The sequence below is a fragment of the Erythrolamprus reginae genome, chromosome 1, assembly GCF_031021105.1.
Source record: "Erythrolamprus reginae isolate rEryReg1 chromosome 1, rEryReg1.hap1, whole genome shotgun sequence".
Taxonomy (NCBI): Eukaryota; Metazoa; Chordata; class Lepidosauria; order Squamata; family Dipsadidae; genus Erythrolamprus; species Erythrolamprus reginae.
Window position 1 is genome coordinate 166,168,712 of NC_091950.1, and position 22,235 is coordinate 166,190,946.

The 22,235-nt window shown below is 41.4% G+C and overlaps 2 protein-coding genes across 5 annotated transcripts in view; both read left to right on the top strand.

Annotated features, from left to right (window-relative positions):
* Positions 1 to 22,235, top strand: part of MGAT5 (alpha-1,6-mannosylglycoprotein 6-beta-N-acetylglucosaminyltransferase) — a 148,600-nt gene that overhangs the window by 4,730 nt on the left and 121,635 nt on the right. The window contains exon 1 of one of the 4 annotated variants that reach the window (XM_070731367.1): positions 5,728 to 5,842. The exons of the other annotated variants lie outside the window; for them this stretch is intronic. The gene's annotated coding sequence lies outside the window, so the exon portion shown is untranslated. Of the gene's footprint in view, positions 1 to 5,727; positions 5,843 to 22,235 lie in introns of those variants that run through there. 4 annotated transcript variants of the gene reach the window in all.
* The window catches only part of CCNT2 (cyclin T2), a 365,293-nt gene continuing 354,504 nt past the window's right edge, over positions 11,447 to 22,235 (top strand). The window contains exon 1 of the mRNA XM_070731345.1: positions 11,447 to 11,450. The gene's annotated coding sequence lies outside the window, so the exon portion shown is untranslated. The remainder of the gene's footprint in view (positions 11,451 to 22,235) is intronic.

The window sequence follows — 22,235 nt, forward strand, 5'->3', positions numbered from 1 at the left end:
ATGACATTTCTTGCCACAGTTAAGTAGTCACTGCAGTTGTTCAGTTGTTAATTTTAATTTGACTTGATCATGATCATTTGATCATGTGACCATGGGGATGCTACAATGGTTGTGTGAGAAATGCTTATCAGTCTTTTTTTTTCAGTGCTGCTGTAACTTACCGCAGTCACATACAAACAATTGTAAGTTGAGGACTACCTATATCAAATTATTTAACAAGCATCTCAAAAATATTCTGAAGACAGAACAAACCTGTTGTACTGCCATGGTTCAAAATATATATCTCAATTCCAAAGTTATTTTGATTCATTTGACCTCACATTAAACTTTCACTCTTCAGGATACTATGAAAGTTGTAAAAAGTTGTTCAAATTTGATGTTGGAAATTTCTTTAGATCCAAAAACTCTTGTGGGAGAATTATCATTCTTCCCCATTTCTTCCTGTTAGGAGAATCTACTGTGTTCCTTCCCATTGCAGTGAGTAGGAGGAAAATTATGTACATCAGAAATTATTTATGAATCTGCGTGATGTAGTTTTATTTCTTTGAGTGGTGGTGGTTTTATAGATACTTGTATAGATATTTGCTTTTTATGGAATTGCTCTTTTAACTTTGTGAAGCTGCCCAGAGTTTGTTGATTTAAGAACATAATTGACTTGAGACATTGTTCTGTCTAAAGTCTGGTCATTATTATATCAATCAACTCTTTCATCTTAGGTTGTACCTGGAGATAAAATATTTAGGGTAGGATATTTTGCAGACTGCAGGGTTTGAAAAGAAAGAACCAAGATTGAATCTCTTTTGTGGGAAGAATTCATAGTAGGGAGGTATCATATATCCTACCGCTGATGAGATTCCATAATGCTAGAGCATGGATCTATAGAAAGAAATGTTATTTCGTACTCAAGCGACAATTTTATAGTTACAATTCTGTATTTATTTAAATGAAGAAAGCTTAATTGGTCTCAATGGGTCTTATTTTCTAGTAGATAGCAATAGAATTAACTAGTTACCATAATAACTTTTCCAGCCTGGATTCCCAAATTCTGTCGACTTGTATACAAATTACTTGCCTGGGTCTTGGATAACTGGGTAATCTTGGGGTGGCAGTGAAATTAATACCTTAAGATAGTGGTTCTCAACCTTTCTAAGGCCGCGACCCCTTAATACAGTTCCTTGTGTTGTGGTGACCCCCAACCATAAGTCTAGTGCCAATTCTCCCAACAGAGCTTTGAGCTGATTGGCAGGAAGGTCAGAGAGATGCCCCCACTGTAAATGCCTGATTGGTTGGATTGTAAAAATATGTTCCAAGATGCCAGAATAGAAGCTTTAGTTCCTAATACCAGGGGAAATTTGTCTTTTCCCAGGGTCTCAGGCGACCCCCATGAAATGGTCATTCGACCCCCAAAGGGGTCCCGACCCGCAGGTTGAGAACCACTGCCTTAAGATGAGTTTAAATTTAACTCAGACACAAATAATTACTTAGCTGATTCAAAAGCTTGTTTTGTTGTGTTCAGTTTCCCCCCCCATAAAGATTGGGATTGTTCAACTCAGATATGCCTTGTAGGCTGCCTAGAGTCATTTTGGTGAGATGCATGTCTTATAAATTGTTTAAGAAATAAAGTCATAATAAATGCCATTAAGTGAATCCAAATAGAACAAAATACAGAAGTAGTCTTTGACATTCATTTAGTGATTGTTCAAAGTTATGTCAGTCTTGAAAAAAGTGACTTATGACCACTTTTTATACTTATAACCATTGCAGCATCCCCATGGTCATGTGATCTATATTCAGACGACTCATATTTATGACAGGTACAGTGTCCCAGTGTAATTCCCTTTTGCAACCTTTTGACAAAGTCAATTGGAAATCAGATTCACTGTGGTGGCACAGTGGTTAGAGTGGAGTACTGCAGGCTAACTGCTAGCTGTAGTTCAGCTGTTCAAATCTCACCACCAGCTCAAGGTTGACTCAGCCTTCCATCCTTCCGAGGAGTGTAAAATGATGACCCAGATTATTGGGGGCAATGTGCTGATTCTGTAAATCACTTAGAGAGGGCTGTAAAAGCACTATGAAGCGGTATATAAGTCTAAATGCTAATTGCTATTGTTACTAATTTAACAATATGCAGTGATTCAGTTAACAAATATGACAAGAAAGTCATAAAATGGGACAAAACTCACTTAATGAATTTCTCATTTTGCAACATAAATGTTGGGCTCAATTGTGGTTGTAAGTCGAGGACTACTATATAGGTTACTATTTTTTCTTCATGAAATGCTGTGAAGTATGCCATGAGAAGAAACTCTTCAGAACAAGTTCCAGCTAATCCAATATTTTGCTTATAGCAGGGATCAAACAGTTTATATTTCAAAAATATGTGTTCTAAAAGCCAGGTCTTAGATGTAAAAACAAATGTAACAGCAGTCCTGGTTATCTAATATATCATGTGGAAAGACCCTAGCTCGCCACTAGAGCACATGGTTTATACATGGAACATGTCATAACTTCAGGCTTTGGCATCTTCATATGGGACTAGGAAAACTGGCTGGCTGACTTTGTAGATTTCCAAGCTACATTTTGTTAACTATAATGAACCACATTTGGCAGGAGTCACATTCTATACTAAGCCATGAATGATTCTTTTCAAACACAAAGGCTGATTTGCATAATGTACTAAGCCAATGTGAAACCACATTATGGTTTGACTCAATAGATATCTTACTTGAAATCTTGAAGGTTAATAAGGCTTGACATTATATCTGTATCAGCCTTCTCAATCAAATCTGTAGTATTGGGAATCTACAGAATTTCCAAATTGGAATTTTTGGCAATCTGGAGATCAAATTTGGAAAGAACAGTAACAGTACTGAGTCAGATGTTTGACTTAAGACAGCTTTTTGTGCTTTTGCATCTGGCGGTGTGAGAGAGCTTCCCCATCTGTCAGAAAGTGCTGCTATTGTATCTAACAACTGTAATTAATGGATCATAATATCTATTGATGAATACAATATAATTTTGAATATCAGAAAAGTAAAGTCCATAAAAAGATACAAATATATTTTGTCAGCATCAACATTGTATGATAATTACAACCATAGTAATGCCAATATGTGATTTGGAAGAATGTATTGTACATGATGTAGGAAGTGAAATTGGCATCCAACTTAATCCAACTTTTGTTATACCTGCCATAGAATTGAAAATAAAGATATTGAAATAATAAATACCATCTATATTTTAATATCAACCACCAACAGTTAAGAAATATGCCATAGACTAGCACTTGGTAGAGCAACCTTGAAGACTTTGGAAAAGATATTCAAATGCTATGATGTCATCTAATGTCAGGCCCAAACCATCAGATCCACATAAGAGTTTAGTTAGCTACTGTATTGCTTGTGCCTCTTTTACAGGAATCTTCCAGATTGACATTTTGCAACTAGACCAGACTGCTGTAGATACCATTCAACAGTATTCAAGGGGGAATCAGATTTTGCCTTTTTTGTGTGCCTACATAAAGACTAAGCTAATCACCTGCTGGACTCCTTCCCTCGGCTCAGCCAGTTTCTGTCAGGCATTTATACTTTAAAAAGATCATAATTATGCAAGTCACAGTATTCCCTATGACAGTGATGGCAAACCTTTTTTTCCTCGGGTGCCGAAAGCGTATGAGTACGCACTATCGCATATGCGTGAGTACCCACACCCATAATTTGCAAGAGCCGAGGTGACACAGCAGGTAGAGTGCAGTACTGCAGGCCCCTAAAGCTGACTGTAGATCTGCAGGTCAACCGTTCAAATCTCATCACCGGCTTAAGGTTGACTGTGGCTGTGGAATCTTCTTGGAACTGCTGAAAGGACTGTGTTGTTAACAGAAGCTAGTGGGTGTTAAATCCCACCCCCTCTGTTGAGAGAGGGCTGTTCAAATTTAACAGGGATCGCCTTTTTTTTAAAAAAAACCTCTTTCAAACCAGTGATCCTCTCTGTCCAGAAAGTGGACTTCACTGTCTTCAAATGAGTGACCTTTATCAGATGTAGATGGATTGCTGAATCTTGTCCTAATGGGTTTGTTCTCCTTTGTTGTGCCATTTTATTTGTGAAGTGGTTGTTTTATTTAAACCCCAAAGGGTCCTCAACAATTCTCAGGGAGTTCCTGACCCACCTTCAAAGTGCAAACAACCAGGTGCAAGGAATATAAATTCTTCCATTGCCCAGCATTCAGTCAGAAGTCAAAATGCTTTTTGGGTGAGGAGCAAAACATCTTCAAGAAGAGAAGAAAAAAAGATAGAAAGTCCAGTTGCCTTTTGTGGGGAAAAAACCCTTTGAGACAACCTGACCTGGATGACTGAGAATTTGATGCATTTGAACTTCAATGTTGAAGAGCCCTGAGAATACTGTGGAAAGCCAAGAGAACAAACAAATGGATCATCGAACAAAATGACCAGAGACAAATTATCTTAATCTGGATGTATTATGTGAAGACTTAGCTCTTTGAAAAAGGCTCTAATGATGGGGAAAGTGGAACTGAAGAGAGGAAGAGGATGACCAGCTGCAGGATGAATGGATTCAGTCACAGTAGCACTAAATCAGTGCAACATTGGGAGAAAAAAATAACAAGTTAGGAGTAGATTATCATGGAGAAAATGTTTTCATTTTAATTATTTTTTATTAAAGTTTGTTATAAGAAATAAAAATAAGGAAATAGAAATAAAAGAAATAAAGAAATAGAAATAAAAAGGAAGATAAAGGTGAAAAAAGGTGTAAAGAGAAATAAATAAAGAAATAGTGACTTCTTGAAAATAGTTGAGACTGGAGAGGGTATTTATACCTTCTCTCCTTTTTTAATATATCATAAAATATTTCATTCTAACTTTTCTCCACCTAATTTAGGACAAATGTACAGATTCAAAGGAGTTTTGGGGAATTTGAAACCATTGGTCTTCTCTTCTGAAGTAGGACAATAAAATCTCTTTAACTGGAGAAAAGCTTTGTACATTTCTTCTCTAATATTTTTTCCTACTTTGGGGGATTTCAATAATTAACAAGCAATGAGAAGAAGCCTTCCTTGCTGTTAAATTTCCAAGCAACCTTGAGTCTATGGATACAGCCTCTTTAAGCCTTGTCCTACTCTGGCTATGATTTATATAGGCTTCAATAAAATTTTCAGTAGAAGTACTTAATTTGATTTTGGTATGACTTTTACATTTGCTGATGATAAAATTACATCAATTTTAAGTAATGTAATTATGAATATAGTAATTTGGTTATTGTGAATCTGTAATGGTACTTGGACACTAAGCAACAGAGATCATGGCTTGATATATAGTATGAACAGGATCAGACAAGATATTGGTAACTGGCTCTTAAAATATTTTTATTTGTAAGGCTGTGTTTTTAGTGTCACATAGTAACAACTGGTTTATATAATAGATACTTCTGATATATTAGTAACATATTAAGCAATACTAAAACTTTCTATTTAAGTATTGCTTTGTAGTGTGTGTTTGTGTAGGAAACATAACTACATAATTGACCAAATATACTTGGCAGACGGACTAGGAAATTGGGTTGTGGTAGCACAGTGATGAAGAATTAGCAAGTGATCAAGCCTTTACTGAATTTCCTCATTTGTTTCCTGAGAAATGGGGCCATTAAAGATTGCTGTGAGAAAAATGAGTTTATGGATTTTAGACTTCATTTTTTCCCCCTTCCTATTTTTGGCAGGTCTAATTTTTTTGAATATACAATTCAAGAAATCACTGGTCTTATAATGACTAATTGACGTGTGTGCAAACAGTAGGAAAATGTGTTGTATCTCCTCATGGAGTCAACAGTGAAGGTAAATATACATTTAATATAGTTTCCTGTAATTTTCTCTGATTATCACAGATGGTTTGCCAGTTAAGGTAATTTTGCTATTGTATGACAAGCAATAGGTAAGCAGAGAGGGAATATTCTTTTCTCTCTTTCAGTCTCTGGCTTGTTATTATTAAATCTGTCTAATTCCTTTTAACTTCTGCTTCCTATCTATCAAAAAAGCAATGTTTTGATAGCCTGCAAATAAATTTGCAAATTATTTCAATGACTACAGTTGGCCCATTAAAAAGTATATTAATTTAGAATTGTATGGTTTTTAGTAGTATAATAATATAGTAATTTATTAGATTTGTATGCCGCTCCTCTCCAAAGACTCGGGGCGGCTCACAACAATAATAAAAACAATATAACAGTGAACAAATCTAATATTAAAAGAAAAAGATATATAAAACCCCAGCAATTAAAACTGTACAACACATACATACCAAACATAAAATATAAAAGCCTGGGGGAGGTGTCTCAGTTCCCCCATGCCTGGCGATATAGGTGGGTCTTGAGTAATTTGCGAAAGACAAGGAGGGTGGGGGCCATTCTAATTTCCAGGGGGAGTTGATTCCAGAGGGCTGGGGCCACTACAGAGAAGGCTTTTCCCCTGGGGCCCGCCAAACAACATTGTTTAGTCGATGGGACCTGGAGAAGGCCAACTCTGTGGGACCTTATTGGCCGCTGGGATTCGTGCGGTAGAAGGCGGTTCTGGAGATATTCTGGTCCAATGCCATGTAGGGCTTTAAAGGTCATTACCAACACTTTGAATTGTGACCGGAAACTGATCATCAGCCAGTGCAGGCCATAAAGTGTTGTAGAAACGTGAGCGAATCTGGGAAGCCCCACGATAGCTCTCGCGGCCGCATTATGCACGATCTGAAGTTTCCGAACACTTTTCAAAGGTAGCCCCAGGTAGAGAGCATTGCAGTAATTGAACCTTGAGGTGATGTGGGCATGAGCAGTCGCAGTGACTGCCTGTCCATGTAGGGCCGCAACTAGTGCACCAGGCGAACCTGGGCAAACGCCCTCCTCGCCACAGCCGAAAGATGGTGTTCCAATGTTAGCTGTGGATCGAGGAGGATGCCCAAGTTGCAAACCCTCTCTGAGGGGGTCAATAATCCCCCCCCCCCAGGGTAATGGGCAGACAGATGGAATTGTTCTTCGGAGGCAAAACCCACAGCCATGTATGATATTTTGCTTGTATTTTGGATAAATAAGCTGGCCAAAATGCTTATCTGTTGCTATATAGTAATAGTGATTTTTTTGTAATATAGACATTAGATTTCAAATTCCTGAATTCTCACCAGTGTCCATGCTCACTGGGAAATTCTGGGACTTTGATTTTGATGTCAAGATCAGCAGAAGCTCTGTTTTGATTAGACCCAGGTTCATCTTGTTTGTCATTCAGCTCTTAATTGTAGTCTAGAGATTTCCAAATTATAATATTTGGAACAGTCTGGATATTCATTATTATTTTGAAGCCTATTTACTCCACACACAAAAAATCCCCCATAGAGATTATGCCACAGTATTGTTGAGAAATGAGTTACATATTTTACTCAGCCTGTCTAAAATTAGCACTGTACATTGAACTGTGTAATATCTGAAGTAGCCTTTGGAGATACTGTATTACAACATGCTTTCTACTATCTAAGAATGGCACAGATTTCTGTATCTGAGGCATATGGTTACCAAAATTAAAACAAGCAATACGTCATTATAGAGTTCAGGCAGACTGAGAGCTGACAAGGAGTGAAGCTGGTTTTCTCTGAAGGTGACTGAGAAAGAACAGATTTAACAATTCACTGCCTTTTATCCAGTGTTCTGTGTTTGTGTTGTATCTGTTTAATTAAACTTTATTTGTTTGTTTTTTTTGTTTGTCTATTCGATTTCTATGGCCGCCCAACTCAACCACTCTGGGTGGCTTACAGTTCGAAAAATATAAAGCTATGAAAACATTAAAATAAACCATCCACCAAATAAGTACAAACAGCAGCTGTGATAAATAATCAGCTAATAGTAAAACCAAGTAACTGGGCCTTTAATATGTTCCAAGCCCCAGGCCCCAACACATAGCTATGTTTTTACAAAAAGTCAACAGGGTTGGGGTATCTGAGGGGAGAGTATTTCACAAAGCATGTAAATGTTGTTATTGTTTTTTTTAACCTACAAGTACTCTGGAAATAAGTCACATGGGCCAGGCAAATTAGTATTGCTAATACATGTCTGTTTATATGCAGAACCTATAATACTCTCATAGTTATTTAAAGTTACAGTATGTTTTAACATTATAAATTTGAAGCTAATAAAGTGCTAAGTGGTTGTTTTTCTGTTATCTTTGTCCTCAGTTTGTGGCAACTGTTTAGTTGACTTCATTATTGGCCACTCTAGGGAAAGGCTAAAAAAATGGATATACACGTCTAACTTACATTTTTAAATTATTTATTTTATAATTCTAAAGCCTTTTCTTAAACTGGAAATCTCCAGATAATCTCATCTCTTGTATTGATGGCCACTTTTACTAAAAGATAAATGATAACAAAGAAAAGCGTGGTCCCAATTAATTTAGTGGCTTTCAGATTCCTGTTGTTTTAAGGTGAAAAGAATGCTAACTAACTTTAAGATTTCATGCACATATGGTGCCAAAAGGGGATGTTTTGGCTTCTATATTCCATCTGGATGCCTTTTGTTGGAGGGTTCCCTTAAAAACTTAAAAACTGAAACAGCATTTTAGGAATGGCAAAACAGGCATCTCAATGTGCATATGATTCCACCATGAAACTTTTTAAATTTGTTCAGGTGTGTTCATTGGCAGGAGAATCAAATGACAACAAGCTGTTCTTTCGTTATGCTGGGCATTTGCAGTAAACCAGAATTCTTCAAAATATTGGCTTAGCATGGCTCGCAAATACAGTAATATTTATTTTATAATTCTTAAACTGGAAATCTCCAGATAATCTCAACAAAGTATGCTAACATGTTAAAGTTTTTATTGAATTGTCATGTAATTTATTTAGGACTTGCAGCATAATCAAACATGGTTGTAAATGACACTAAGCCTTGATTTAGCTCTTTTTAAAATCACTATTGATAATACAGGATTTTTCATTGACTGCTATTATTATTTGATTGATATCATACCTTTACACAACTCAAGGCAGGATGTATAATATTCCCATCATGTTTTCTCTATAACAGGTGTCAAACTCACTGTGTCACATTGAAATCCCATTTTCCCCCTTTGCGGAGCTAGGATAGGCATGGCCTGAGCATGATCCATCCGGCCCATGGACTGCCCCCCCCCGCATTATTTTTGGTTTGTACATAGCCAGTTTGGTTAAGTTCCCAGGCTAGAAAGTGGGAGACTGTGAGTTCCACTCCCATCTTACCCATGAAGGCCAGCTGGGTGTCCTTGGGCCAGTTCCCTCTCTTAGCCTAATTCAACCTTATTAAGTATTGCTCGTTTTGCATTTTACAAATACATAAATAGATGAATGAATAAATAAAGGTCCCACAGAGTCGGCCTTCTCCAAATTCCGTCAACTGGACAATGTCATTTGGCGGGATCTAGGGGGAGAGCCTTCTCTGTGGGGTCCATGGTGATCCCCCCCCCCCAGAGATTCGTTCTGCCCCCACCTTCCTCACCTTCCTTAAGAGTCTTAAGACTCATATATGCCACCAGGCTTGGGGCCATTAAATTCTTGCCCTCTGGCCAGTGAATGTGTTGAGAGAATGTTGAGCGAATGGAATGATTGTTTTCCATGGTTTTGGGGTTTTAGATTTTTAATTAATTAATTAATTAATTGGATACAAGATATTGTATATTGTTTATCATATGTTGTGAGCTGCCCGAGTCCTCGGAGAGAGGCAGCATAGAAATCCAATAAATAAATAGAATAAAATTTTAAATTCTGTTTTGTTTGTTTTTTTTAAATAACTCTCCTTCCTTGAGATCTGATTTTATGCTTGTGGCTATTTGTAAATACATTGGCCGTGGTATATTTGAGCTTTCAGTAAGTAGTGTTTTTAGTCTATTTGTAGAATCTGAGTGAACTATATCTGCATATGCAATTACATTTTTCTTGCTGTAATTATCTTTGACATGAAAAACATTTGAAGGAGAAGCTAGAGGTAAATTGTTAGACTTACTATACCCTTTGCAAAATTCTATACTTTTACGAAAACTTGTGCAATAATATGTCCTCTTAAGTTTTTTTCCCTCCTGTGTAACGCTCAAACATAAATACTTATGGCTTAGGTTCATTGGCTAAGCCAGCTCCTAAAATTGTCATCCTGCTATTTGGAAATTTTATCTACTTGCTAATGTGGCAGGCAGCTTGTTTTAAGATACTATATAAAATTTGGAAGGGTGAGGCCACTTCTCTCTGTGTATGATGTTTTGTTTGATTCTTTTGCTCCATATGAATTTGCAGGTAATCCTTGCTTAATAAAGATGATTGGTGCTGGAATTTCCATTGCTAACCACAGCACTCTTAAAGCGTGGTGTAATTTGATTACATTGCTTAGCAGTGGCAGTCTGGCAGTCACTGTTAAGCGAGAATTGCTGGTTGTTAAGCAACAACCTCACATGACTGTGACTTGTCACAATCCTGCTGTCACAATCCATCAGAACCAGCGGGGAAGCCAGTAAGAAGCCACAAGTCCCAGGCAGCTCACAAGCAGATGGTGTGAATGATATAGAGACACCTAGGCAGGGTAGGGGTGCTACCCACAGGCAGGAGAGTGTTGACATTTGAGCATTGCCAGGTGGGTGTGCTATGGAGTGTGAATAAAGGGTATATCAGGCTAGCATGTGCTATGAGATAAGTATGAGATCCTTGTAGTCATGGGCAAGGAAAACCAGCAAGAGCAATTTCCCCGCCGGCTTATCCAGTGACTTTGCTCATGTGAAGACAGCAGAGAAGGTTGCAAATGGTGATAAGATGAATCTAGGACACTCCGACTCTTGAAACTGCAAAATGGTTGCCAAGCATCTGAATTGCAATCACGTTCTGTAGGGGGTGCTGTGGCAGTTGAAACTTTTAAGTACTTAAGGCCTTAAGTACCAGTCATTTAACACGTCACAATTTCAGATGGTTGCTGAATGAGTTGTTAACCAAGGACTACCTATACCTATGGCATGGGTGTCAGCCATGTCACCTGGCTCATGCAGCGTCACCCATTGCTGATCCGGGTTTCCGTTGCACAAATACGCAGTGGCCAGTTAGTCTTCTGATTACTGGCGCACATGCATGCATGACAATCAGCTGGCCTTCATGAATGAGCAGTGCCAGTAACCGGAAGATCAGTCGTCCAGCTGATCATTGTGCATGCATGCACGCCAGTAACCAGAATCTGTCCATTGTGCATGCGTGAGTGTGCCATTGATCCCCTTGCCAGTTAGGAGCACTGCCGCCAGTCACTCCCCTGCACCCATCTGCCTCGCCGTCATCATCAAGAAAGGCTGCAAACGTGTGCTGCCCATGATCCATATTGGAGGTTGTTTGTGTGGGCACACACACACCAATTCCATTCCATTTGTGGGCTAAGTGAGTGCCTTTGACTGCTTTTATGCTCAAAGAGTGTAAAAGAGTTTACTCAAGAGTTTACTCTTCCACAGGCACAGCCACCTCTCGCCAGCTTTGCCTGGCACTGCTTGAAACACCCCTCCTCCTTCTTTCCTTCCTAGGTCTGCCTTCCTGCATAAAGGATCTTGGAGGAGGAGTCACTGGCAAAGAGGCAGTGGCGCAAATGGCCTCCAATGTGGATCCCAGGGAGCATAACTTCAGGGCCTTTCCTGACTGTTGCAGGCAGGCGCAAGGGAGCGGCTGGCTGGAACTAGCTGCCTGCCAAATTCTGGGGTCCAGGTTGATGCAGGCAGCTTTCAAGTAGGAAGAGGGGAGCACACACAGTCGTACACGTGTGGAGGATCATGCGTGCATACACGGGGGGGCAGAGCATGCGCAGGACATTGCATTATGGGTGCGGGCATGTGCACACACAACCCCCTATGCTCCCCACGCTTTTGGCACACAATAGCAAAAAGTTTGCCCTCACTGACCAGAAAGTTTCTTCTTCTTCATGTAAAATTCTCTCTAAAATTCTGATTGGTGCCAGTTGAAATAGTTTATCTTGGGTAGGAATTGCAAAAACCTTTAGGTTCCTCCATCTCTTTCTCTATGAATTTTAAAGCCTGTTGATTCTTTATCACCTTGTAATTTTTCTGCCAATATTTCTAATGCAGTGATGAATGTTAATAAGGGAGTGAATTGATATTGTTTGCCTTGTTTCTTTACCAGTTTCATGCCCATTTGGATTTCATTTCATGGTGTCCTGATTTCTAGTCCAGTCTCATTTTTGTAAAATATTTGAGTGGTTCATTTATTTTTGCTTGGTGCCTGAGGAAAGGAAACAAAGCACAAAATACTAAAAGACTGCCTTGTCTTAATCTTTTAAATCAGAATTAACAAGAAAGTTTGTCTTGTCCTTCAAAGAAGTTTGAAGAAAATTATAATTAAGTTGATCGCTTTAAATATGGTTGAGAAAAGAGGCTGCTTCTGTTATAAATAGCACATCTTAATGTTGTAACATTTGCACAGTTATTATATATTTTTGCTGGAAAGTGGTTCAAAGAGGGGTTTTCTGATTTAGTAGAGGAAGTGGCTACAGTAGTTTTCCATCTCAGTATTCTGTTGTTTGTTGAGACTGTGGTTGCAGTTAGTATCCCTCAGGAGTTTTTAACAAAATCGCTATGGTTATTATGCCCAAGACATTTTATATTCGTTTTGAATATAAACTAACAAGGAGGAAGTTGATTTAATAAAGTGTGAGGTTATTTAATTATATTCTGCCAGGTGGTGTTCTCTGCTACTTTATCCAGTTCTGCCTTAAATTAAGAAAAATTGAATAGTGAGAACAGAGCAAAGATGTACATATGCTTTAAATAAAACTATGTGGTTCTTTTGTGGGGGGATATTCTTGTAGAATTTGTTTCAGAAATTAGAGCCCAACAAATGTGCAAAAATTATCAGCTTTATTTCGTGAAAAGGCACATAGCTGCTCATTTTAAACACCATGGGCCTTACACATAGTAATAAAAACAACAAATACATAAAACCATTGTAGAAACTTCTAGAACTCTCCAAAACTTCCTCCATCAAAAATTCTGGGTTCAAATTTTTCTATACCCCAATACAGGTAGGAAAAAACCAGCTCTTTAAGGCTTTCCAGAAGGCTGGGAATTCCAAGGAAAGGTGTTCCAAATGAATTAACTGTAAGCAGGGATGGGCTGCTAGCCATAACGCTAAATTGGGTTCGCCACCACGGCTCATGAGTGCTAGCAGGGCCAGAGTGATATTGCTTCTACACCTGTGGAGGTAGCAAAATCACACACTGAGCCGCAGATGCACCCGTGTTTCGGCATGCGCGGAAGCAAAAAAACTCACCAAAACACGGGCGCACTTGCGGCTCTGTGCACGATTTTGCTACCCCCAAAGACACAGAAGCAAAATCATGCTGGCCTCGCTAGCAATCATAAGCTGCGGTGGTGAGCCCAATTTAGCGTTCCGGCTAGTAGCCCACCCCTGACTGTAAGTAATAAAAAGCAAACATACTGTAGATATCTACATCAATTTGACCTATGACATTTTTCTCACCAGAAAGGGTATACTTACTTAGGCCTGGAAGAAAAATTAGAATATATCCATAAAAGTATCTTCCACTTTGTGGCAAAATAGAACATTTTGTTCCCTTTTCTGTTTCTCTAGTCATTTCTGAAAATACCTAAGAGTGTCAAGTGTGCTTCCATTCAAAGTCCAGGAAAGAAAAACCCTAACTCCATTTGATAGAGATGAGTATTTTTACTAGACAAGAAGTGATAGCAACGCAAGGAAAGCAAGTTCCGAGGCGAAAGGCATGCAAGATGCATATACAAAGAAACCCAAACCCCTCCCAAGTAACCCTCCTCTGGACCATCCCTCCAATCCCCATGTCCCAAGATGTCAGGTGGGTGCGCCAGCAATTTTGTCTTCGACACCTGGGTTCGCCGAAGCTTGTAAGCCAAGTCCATGATGCTGTACCAGGCAGACAGTGATGAGAAAATTCCTCCCTAGCAATATTTGAAACTTTAAACGGGTCATTCACCAGTACACTTCCCACCTCCCAATTAACTGACCTCCCTTTCCCCCTTACTATGACAGCCAAAGCAAGCAGGTGAAGAGGAAAAGCAGAGGCCAATGTAGAATTTCAGCCTATTCTGAACTATAGTTACCAAATAGTTTTGGTTTTTTCCACAGCATCTAATTCTTCTCCACCAAAAGCATGAGATGGTTTGGCAATTATAAAAAAGGTTATTTAGTTCTCTCAAGTTCTAACCCATTGTTTTTGAAAGACTCGTTGTTGAGAGGAACTGGCTTGAAAACAACATTAGAAGAACTAGTTAGTCATGTTACATTCTTCTTAGAACATAAGTGAGTGCTTGGGGGCATACCAGATATTCTGAGAGTTGCATTTTACCTGTGCTTGCCAATGAAATAAGAGACAGTAAGCATGGATCTTTGTCAACTTGAATAACAAATGTGTTCTTTTTTTTAATGACGTATTAAAAACATTAACGATGCTGGCACTGTGACTGGATTTTAATTACTTTTTCAAGAGAGCATTGCTGTGCATAAACATATTTCTCATTCCTACTAGAAATGAGAACCTCTTAATATAAGTGAATATACAGAAATGCATGGAATTTTTTTCTCTCTCTGTGCATCCCTAACTGGGCTCTAAAAGTTCTTTTGATGAGGTGCAGGGTAGTTGTTAGGGGAAAAGCCATTCTAACTCTTCTATATATTTAATTTCAGATTAAAACCAAAGTTTTCAGGATCCATGCCAGCTTTGAATGCTAGAAAAAGATTTCCAGAATATAAATGGAAACACAGAAAATCTAAATATAATCACTAGAATTTCTGAGTACAAGTAGCCTACACATACATGAAAAGAAGGCAGCCGAATAAAGTGGTTGAGGAGCATATTAGTAAATGAAGTACAGCTGTACATATTGATTAAATGAAAGTGCCTGGGCTATTTCAACATTTTTGGTGACTCAACTTAACCTATAGCAGGTTTCACATAGCTAAGGCATAATTTCTGTTAATTTGACACACCTAAGCCAATCTCTCACTCCTACTTGGAACACAGCCAGTACCGATTGTATGTATCCATGCATTTAATATACAGTGATACCTCGTCTTACAAACGCCTCGTCATACAAACTTTTCGAGATACAAACCCGGGGTTTAAGATTTTTTTTGCCTCTTCTTACAAACTATTTTCACCTTACAAACCCACCGCCGCCACTGGGATGCCCCGCCTCAGTGAAATCACAGCATCACAAAAACACAGAGGTCCGGAGGTGGGGTTTCGAGGATTTTGGTGTTTTTGCGATGCTGCGATTTCACTGATGCTCCCTTTGCTAGGAAACCCCACCTCCGGACTTCCGTTGCCAGCGAAGCACCCGTTTTGCGCTGCTGGGATTCCTCTGCAGCATCGCAAAAACACAGAAGTCCGGAGGTGGGGTTTCCCATGGAGGGGAGCCTCAGGGAAATCCCAGCAGTGCAAAAACGGGTGCTTCGGCTGGCAAAAGAGGTGAATTTTGGGCTTGCACGCATTAATCGCTTTTCCATTGATTCCTATGGGAAACATTGTTTCGTCTTACAAACTTTTCAACTTAAGAACTTCGTCCTGGAACCAATTAAGTTTGTAAGACAAGGTATGACTGTATTTCAATATACTTTTCTATGCATATACAGCTTATATTTATTATAAATATACTTATAGGTGTACACAAATTAAAACAATGCAAAAAGAGTAAAGGTTTCGTTTAAAATTGAGGTCAGAGGAATAAAAAGACAGCCATTCACATGAGTAAAACCCAGGGATGGGTTCCTACTTAGCTTGATGCTGGTTCTCATAACAACTTTTGCATGTGTGTGCATGCTCTGTTCGTGCCCATGAGCGTGCATTCCCTCATCAAATTTTGCTTCTGTGCATGCTCAGTAGCTGGAATCTGCCCAAAATACAGCTGAGGAGCTGATCAAGCAACAGCAGGGGAAACAACATCCAAACAGTAAAAACTTTGTCAAAAATTCCGGGGGGGGGGGGGGATTGCAGTACCCACAGACCCACCGAATCAGGTCCATGATGCCATCCTAATGTTACCAGCAGATTGTTAGTGGTTTGTCCAGTCTGGTCTGAACCGGGAAGAATTCACCCCTGGTAAAACCTAGGTAAAAATATTAGTTTTTAGTAGAAAGCTAAAAGTTGTCATAGGAAGTCTTCGGAGAGGGGCGGCATACAAATCTAATAAATTGAATTAAATTGAATTGAAATACTGTTAAGTTCTTTCCAGATGGCAAGCATTAGCACACAGAATAGCCATGTGGAAATAATTACTGTACAAGTTGGTAGGAGAATTAATTTTGTTGGGAAATTACCTGAAAGATCTGTAACAGAGTAGGCAATCTGTGTAGATGCCTTGTGGGATGTAGTGATCATCTTAATATGACTTAAAGTACTTTACTGATGCCCTGTTCGCTGAACATTGAAGTATTTTATAACACTGAGCTAAAGCAATTACAATGAAGGAACATCACTGCTGACTTTGCAGTGATAACACAATAAATGCTGCTTCAGAAACATTGTAGAGATACAACAAATGCAGAGCTGCCATTCATAGTGTGGAAGATCGTTAAAAGGTTGCGTTGAAGACCTGTGGAAACTGCTGGTCACATATACCCTGCAGTTCTCTCTGTCATTATGTGCTTTCAGGTCTCTCCAATTAGAAGAAACAAACTCTCTAGTATGTGGTCTTCACAATTAAGAACTTGACATTAAATTGGTACTTCTTGCACTATGCTTAATTAACATGAACTTTAATATGCACTGTGCACACTTATTTAAAACGTTACAGAAGTATACTTTTTTTTACAAGCATAGTGGGAAAGAATTAATAACAAATTGCAGAAGATAATTGCAGAAGATATACACTTGTGAGATTCAGAATTCAAAGAACATGAGATCTCATCTCTCAAAAAAAATTGTGAAAAAGATTTGGTTAGATATGAGGCATGTAAAACCTGTAACATAATTTTTTTGTCATCCAGAGTTTTGGCTTAGTTTTCTCCCCAAGAGAAAAAGCTTTCCTGGTAAGCCAAATCAACAGTAGGTTGCTCCCATTTTAGACTGGTTCTTAGAACCGGTAGCGCTGGTGGTGGAACGTAAAGGGTTTTAGAACCCATTACTGAGCCAAATGTGTTGCAGTCATGGTCAAAATCTTGTAGGGTGGTAACGTATTAACTAACTTTTACAGAGTACAAACCCTGAGATAACCACACCTTTCGTTCTAATAAAATCTAAGAGGAAAATTTAGTTGTTTAGAAAGAGATGCTTTAAAGATAAGACTCACTTCTCCGTACTGAAGGAGCGGGTCCAGCAGTCACACGGGGTTGCTCATGTCCAATCCGGTGGAACTGAGCCTAGTATTAAAAAAGCCTGCCGGATCCGCCCCTTCCCCAGAATTCGCTCAGTTCGCATATCCTGCGGTTGTATTGTGATAGCTCGTTCGACATTCTAACACCTTCCCTTCGTTCTTTCCTTCAAAAAGTAGTAAGATTTATTGTCTTTATTTTATTACTTGCACTAATTGCGCCAGCCGTTTAAAAGGAAAAAAGAAAAAAACGCGGCTTGGCTTTCTTTCCTTGGGAGAAGTTGCGGTTTCGTTTTCCCCCGGCGGTTTTGCCGGTTACGATTCCTGCGGCCGCTTGTGGATTCTTCTAATCCTTAGGCCTGGAGGTCCTAGTGCAAGTATTTATACCATTGAAATTTTGATTATTTACTGTATATAAATATTTAAGGGCTTATAATATACCTCCTGCGGAGTGAGACGCCTTCTAGTCTCCTGGACTTAGTCGATCGCTTTCCCTTTAGAAATTCTCAGCAGCGATCTTTTCGGCGCGAAGGCCTTCGCGCCCTTTTTTTTAAAATCTAGGCCTCTCGTGTTGGCCTTCTGCCAGCCGCGTAGGCCTCAGTCCACCGCGTGGATCCGGGAGCGGGCCTTGGGGGTCCCAGGCTAAATTCTCCACCGGCTAAGCCTCCAACCAGAGTGCCTTGGTTTACTTAATTACTAAGTTTAGGGAGGCTGGCCCCGCTGGATTTGGGGGCACGAACTCTGGGTTTGCCCAGATTGTCCTCACGTTTCAGCAGCTTCGAGGCCTCGAAGCAGGATCCATTCCTCTTGGGAAGTCCTTGAAATCTTCTCCTTTTAATTCAGTCATTGGCTCAGCCTTGTCTTCTGTTAATTGTCAGACTATGGCTACCTTTCCCAAGAGAGGCACAACTAAAGGTCCCAGAGAGGCCAGGCCTACAGGCGATGAGATTACTAGTATCCCCCAGGCCTCTTCCTCCTCTTCTCCAGGGGCCCGCCCCTCGACCAAGGTCACCAGGGCCGAGAAGAGAAGGGACCTAGCCCTACAAAAAATCCATGACAAATCAGCAAAACGTTTAAAAGTGCAGGCCCAAGTAATCAGTAGCCAAGACCCACCAGAGGCCTCTAGTCTGCCTCCTTCTGGGGTCCCTGTGTTATCTCTGGATGAGCCAAACCTAGACAGACCCCAACCTAACCTATGGGGCATAGGTCCAGAGGAACCAGATATTATTGAAGATTCCCCCCAGCCAGGATCCTCCCAGGCCTTTAGGGATTCTTCTGCCATTTCTGCTGATATTTCCAGTTTACCTCCTGAGTTCCAATCTATTTTTGCTGTGTTGTCCAAAGCCATTGATGCCAAACTCTCCTCCATCAATGAGCTTCCTGTACCTCTTCCTCCTTCTCGTTCCTCCCGCCCCTTGGGTTCTTCCCCAGCGGTCAGAGCTCCTACTCAGGATGATTCAGAATCCTCCCAGGATGAATATGAGGATGTAGAGGAGGATGAAGACCCTTTTCAGGGCTTATCAGAGGATGAGGAATCCCAAATAAAAGTTCCTCCTCCAATTACTATTTTTCCTTCTCAACTATTCAAATCTCTCCTCCTCAAAGCTAGAATTTCTACGGGATTAGCGGCCCAGGAGAAACAAGCCTCCACTTCCACTGATCCCCCGGAGGAGAATTTACCTTACTTCACAGAGGAACAGGAGGATAACGAGGTAATTCCTATGCCTAAATTGTTTAAAGATGCCTTACTCAAACAGTGGGATTTTCCAGCCTCTGGCCTTAATCCCTCTACCAAGGACAGAAAGTTGTATAAACTCTCCTCTTCCTATGAAGAGCTTCTTTCCTTTCCCAAACCAGATGAACCTGTCAAGATTCTTCACTCGGCAGCGGCTGTACCAGGCGAGGCGGAGGAAGTCCTCCGTCCAGAGGACAAGCGCATCGAGCTGATGCTCAAAAGAGGATTCACCGCTGATTCCTGGTCCATTAAAAGTTCTGCAGCGGCCTCCTTCTTCTCCAGAGCCATGCTGCTGTGGCTTCGCCAGCTTCAACAGCACATTCCTCCTGATGACTTGAGAGGTCAACAAGACTTCAACAAGGTCTTTGCAGCTGCCCAGTACGTGGCTGATGCCACCTTGCAATCTACTAGATTTTCTGCTAAGTCTATTGCAGCCTCTACAACGGCAAGAAGACTCCTATGGATTCGCCCTTGGCAAGCGGGAGTTCGCCAAAAGTGGCAGTTATCCCAGGGCCCCTTAAAGCGCGACCTTCTCTTCGGTGATCTTCTGGATCCACTCCTCACGGAGACCACGGACAAGAAGAAGGTTTTGGGTCCAACCACTAAAAAGGTTACCAAAACGCAGTCTTTTCGTCGCCCAGGGCGCCAGCAAGATCAAGCGGCTTCCTATCAGAGATCTTCAGGTCAGTATTCCCCCCGCTTTCGTTCCCAAGGCAGGAACTCCAGGGGTAGAGGGTTTCGTTTCCAAAGGGGAGCTTCCTCTAACAGGGCTTCAAAGAAACCTAGATGGTAATCTTGCCTCCATTCCCATAGGGGGTCGCCTGGCTCATTTCGCCTCTAATTGGCGTCTCACCTCCAAGGACCCTTGGGTCATTGACACTGTTCAAACAGGCCTTCTTTTAGAATTTATTTCTCCTCCCCCTAAACGTTTCATTTCCTGCCCTTCTCCCAGGTCATCCTCAGATTGTAACCGTATGGAGGAGGCCATTTCTCATCTTTTGTCCATCAGAGCCATTCAACCGGTCCCTGCCGGTCAGAAGGGCCTAGGTTTTTACTCCATCCTATTTATGGTTCCAAAGTCCTCCGGAGGTTGGAGAGCTATTTTGGATTTAAAGAAACTAAACCTATTCATCAAATATAGGAAGTTTAAAATGCACTCCCTGTCTTCTATTTTGGCCGCCATTCACTCAGGAGATTTCATGGTCTCCTTAGACCTCACTGAGGCCTACCTTCACATCCCTATAGCCAAATGCCACAGAAAATTTTTACGTTTTTCCTTTCAAGGCAGGCATTTCCAGTATAGAGCGATGCCATTTGGCCTTTCCTCGGCCCCTCGGGTCTTTACAAAGCTCTTGGGGTCCCTGGCGGCCTATATCCGGGCGTCTCCCATTCACATTTTATGTTATCTTGATGATATTTTAATTCATGGGAACTCCCTAGAGAGAGTGAAAACAGACCTTGCTGTCACCATGTCTGTCCTTCAGGACCATGGATTTTCCATCAACTTTGATAAAAGTCACCTCCAACCTTCCACTTCCATTTCTCACCTGGGATCCATTATTGATTCAAAATCCTCCCAGGTTTTTCTCTCTCCCGAGAGAAAACTCAGTATAGTGGAGTTAATTTCTAACATTTTATCTAATCCTTCAGCATCCATAGTTACTCTATCTTCCCTTTTGGGGAAGATGGTGTCATGCATAGGCATCATTCCCTGGGCTCGCCTTCATGCTAGGGAACTCCAGTGGCTTCTGTTGCCTTTTCAGAGATCAGGGCACAGCAACTCAAATCGACGCATTGTCATCCCACTGAGTGTTCGCAGATCCTTCAAGTGGTGGAAGTCTCCGGCCATGGACAGAGGATCCCCGTTCAGGTGCCCGGATCAATTTGTCATCACCACAGATGCCAGTCTATCGGGATGGGGCGCCCACGCCCAGGGGATGATAGCCCAGGGCACGTGGTCCCCGGAGGAGGCTTCCAGGCCAATCAATTGGCTAGAGTTAAGAGCCGTCTCCCTGGCTCTGAAGCATTTCTCTCCTCGCATTCCCAACCGGCACGTTCTCATTCTCACCGACAACATTGCCACAAAAAGCCATATCTGCAGACAGGGGGGCACGAGATCCAAGGCTCTCATGAGGGAGGCCCTCAAGTTGGGCCTTTGGGCGGAAAAACATCTCCAGTCGCTCCTAGCCGATCACATCTCCGGGAGTCTCAACGTCCAGGCGGATTGGCTATCCCGAGCAACGATAGACCCAGGAGAGTGGAACCTCCATCAAGACCTGTTCCATCAAATCACCCTCAGATTCGGCCTACCAGTCCTGGATCTCTTCGCGACCAATGCGAACACCCAGCTCCCTCGCTTCTATGCCAGATTTCCATCCCCGGGAGCGGAAGCAATCAATGCCCTCCGGAGTCCATGGCCTCCAGGCCTACTCTACGCATTTCCTCCGATTCCAATCCTCCCGGACGTGATTCACAAGGTCCTCACCGAGAGGGCCAGAGTAATCTTAATCGCCCCTCATTGGCCCCGCCGGCCCTGGTTCGCGGATCTCCAACAGCTGTCCGTCCAGGACCCTTGGCGACTCCCCGTTTCGGGGGATATGCTGCGGCAGGGGGCCTCTTTCCATCCAGACCCGGAGTGGTTCCACCTCACCGCCTGGCTGTTATCAGGAGAGATTTAGAACTGCGTGGTCATGACCCAGATTCAGTGGAGGTCATTTTAAAGGCCAGGAGGGGCTCGACCAATCGAATCTACGACCACACGTGGTCCAAGTTTCACCAGTGGTGTCTACAGGAAGGTATCTCCCCTCTGTGCATCCCCATTCACAGAATTATTTCCTTCCTTATGCAAGGCTTCCATAAAGGACTTTCCACCAGCACCCTCTGGCGTCATCTGGCAGCCATTTCATCTGTCCTAGGAGGTCCCCGCAGACAGCCTCTCCGATCCTTCCCTGAAGTTCAGGAATTCCTTAAGGGCATAGCCAACCTCAGACCTTCCAAGGTCCACAGGTATCCATCCTGGGATTTGCCACGGGTTCTCCACTCCCTCACGCAGGCACCATACGAACCCCTAAAATCGGCGTCCCTCAGGTACCTATCCTTTAAGGTAGCCTTTCTGGTGGCTATTACCTCTGCCCGGCGCATTTCGGAGCTGGCTGCTCT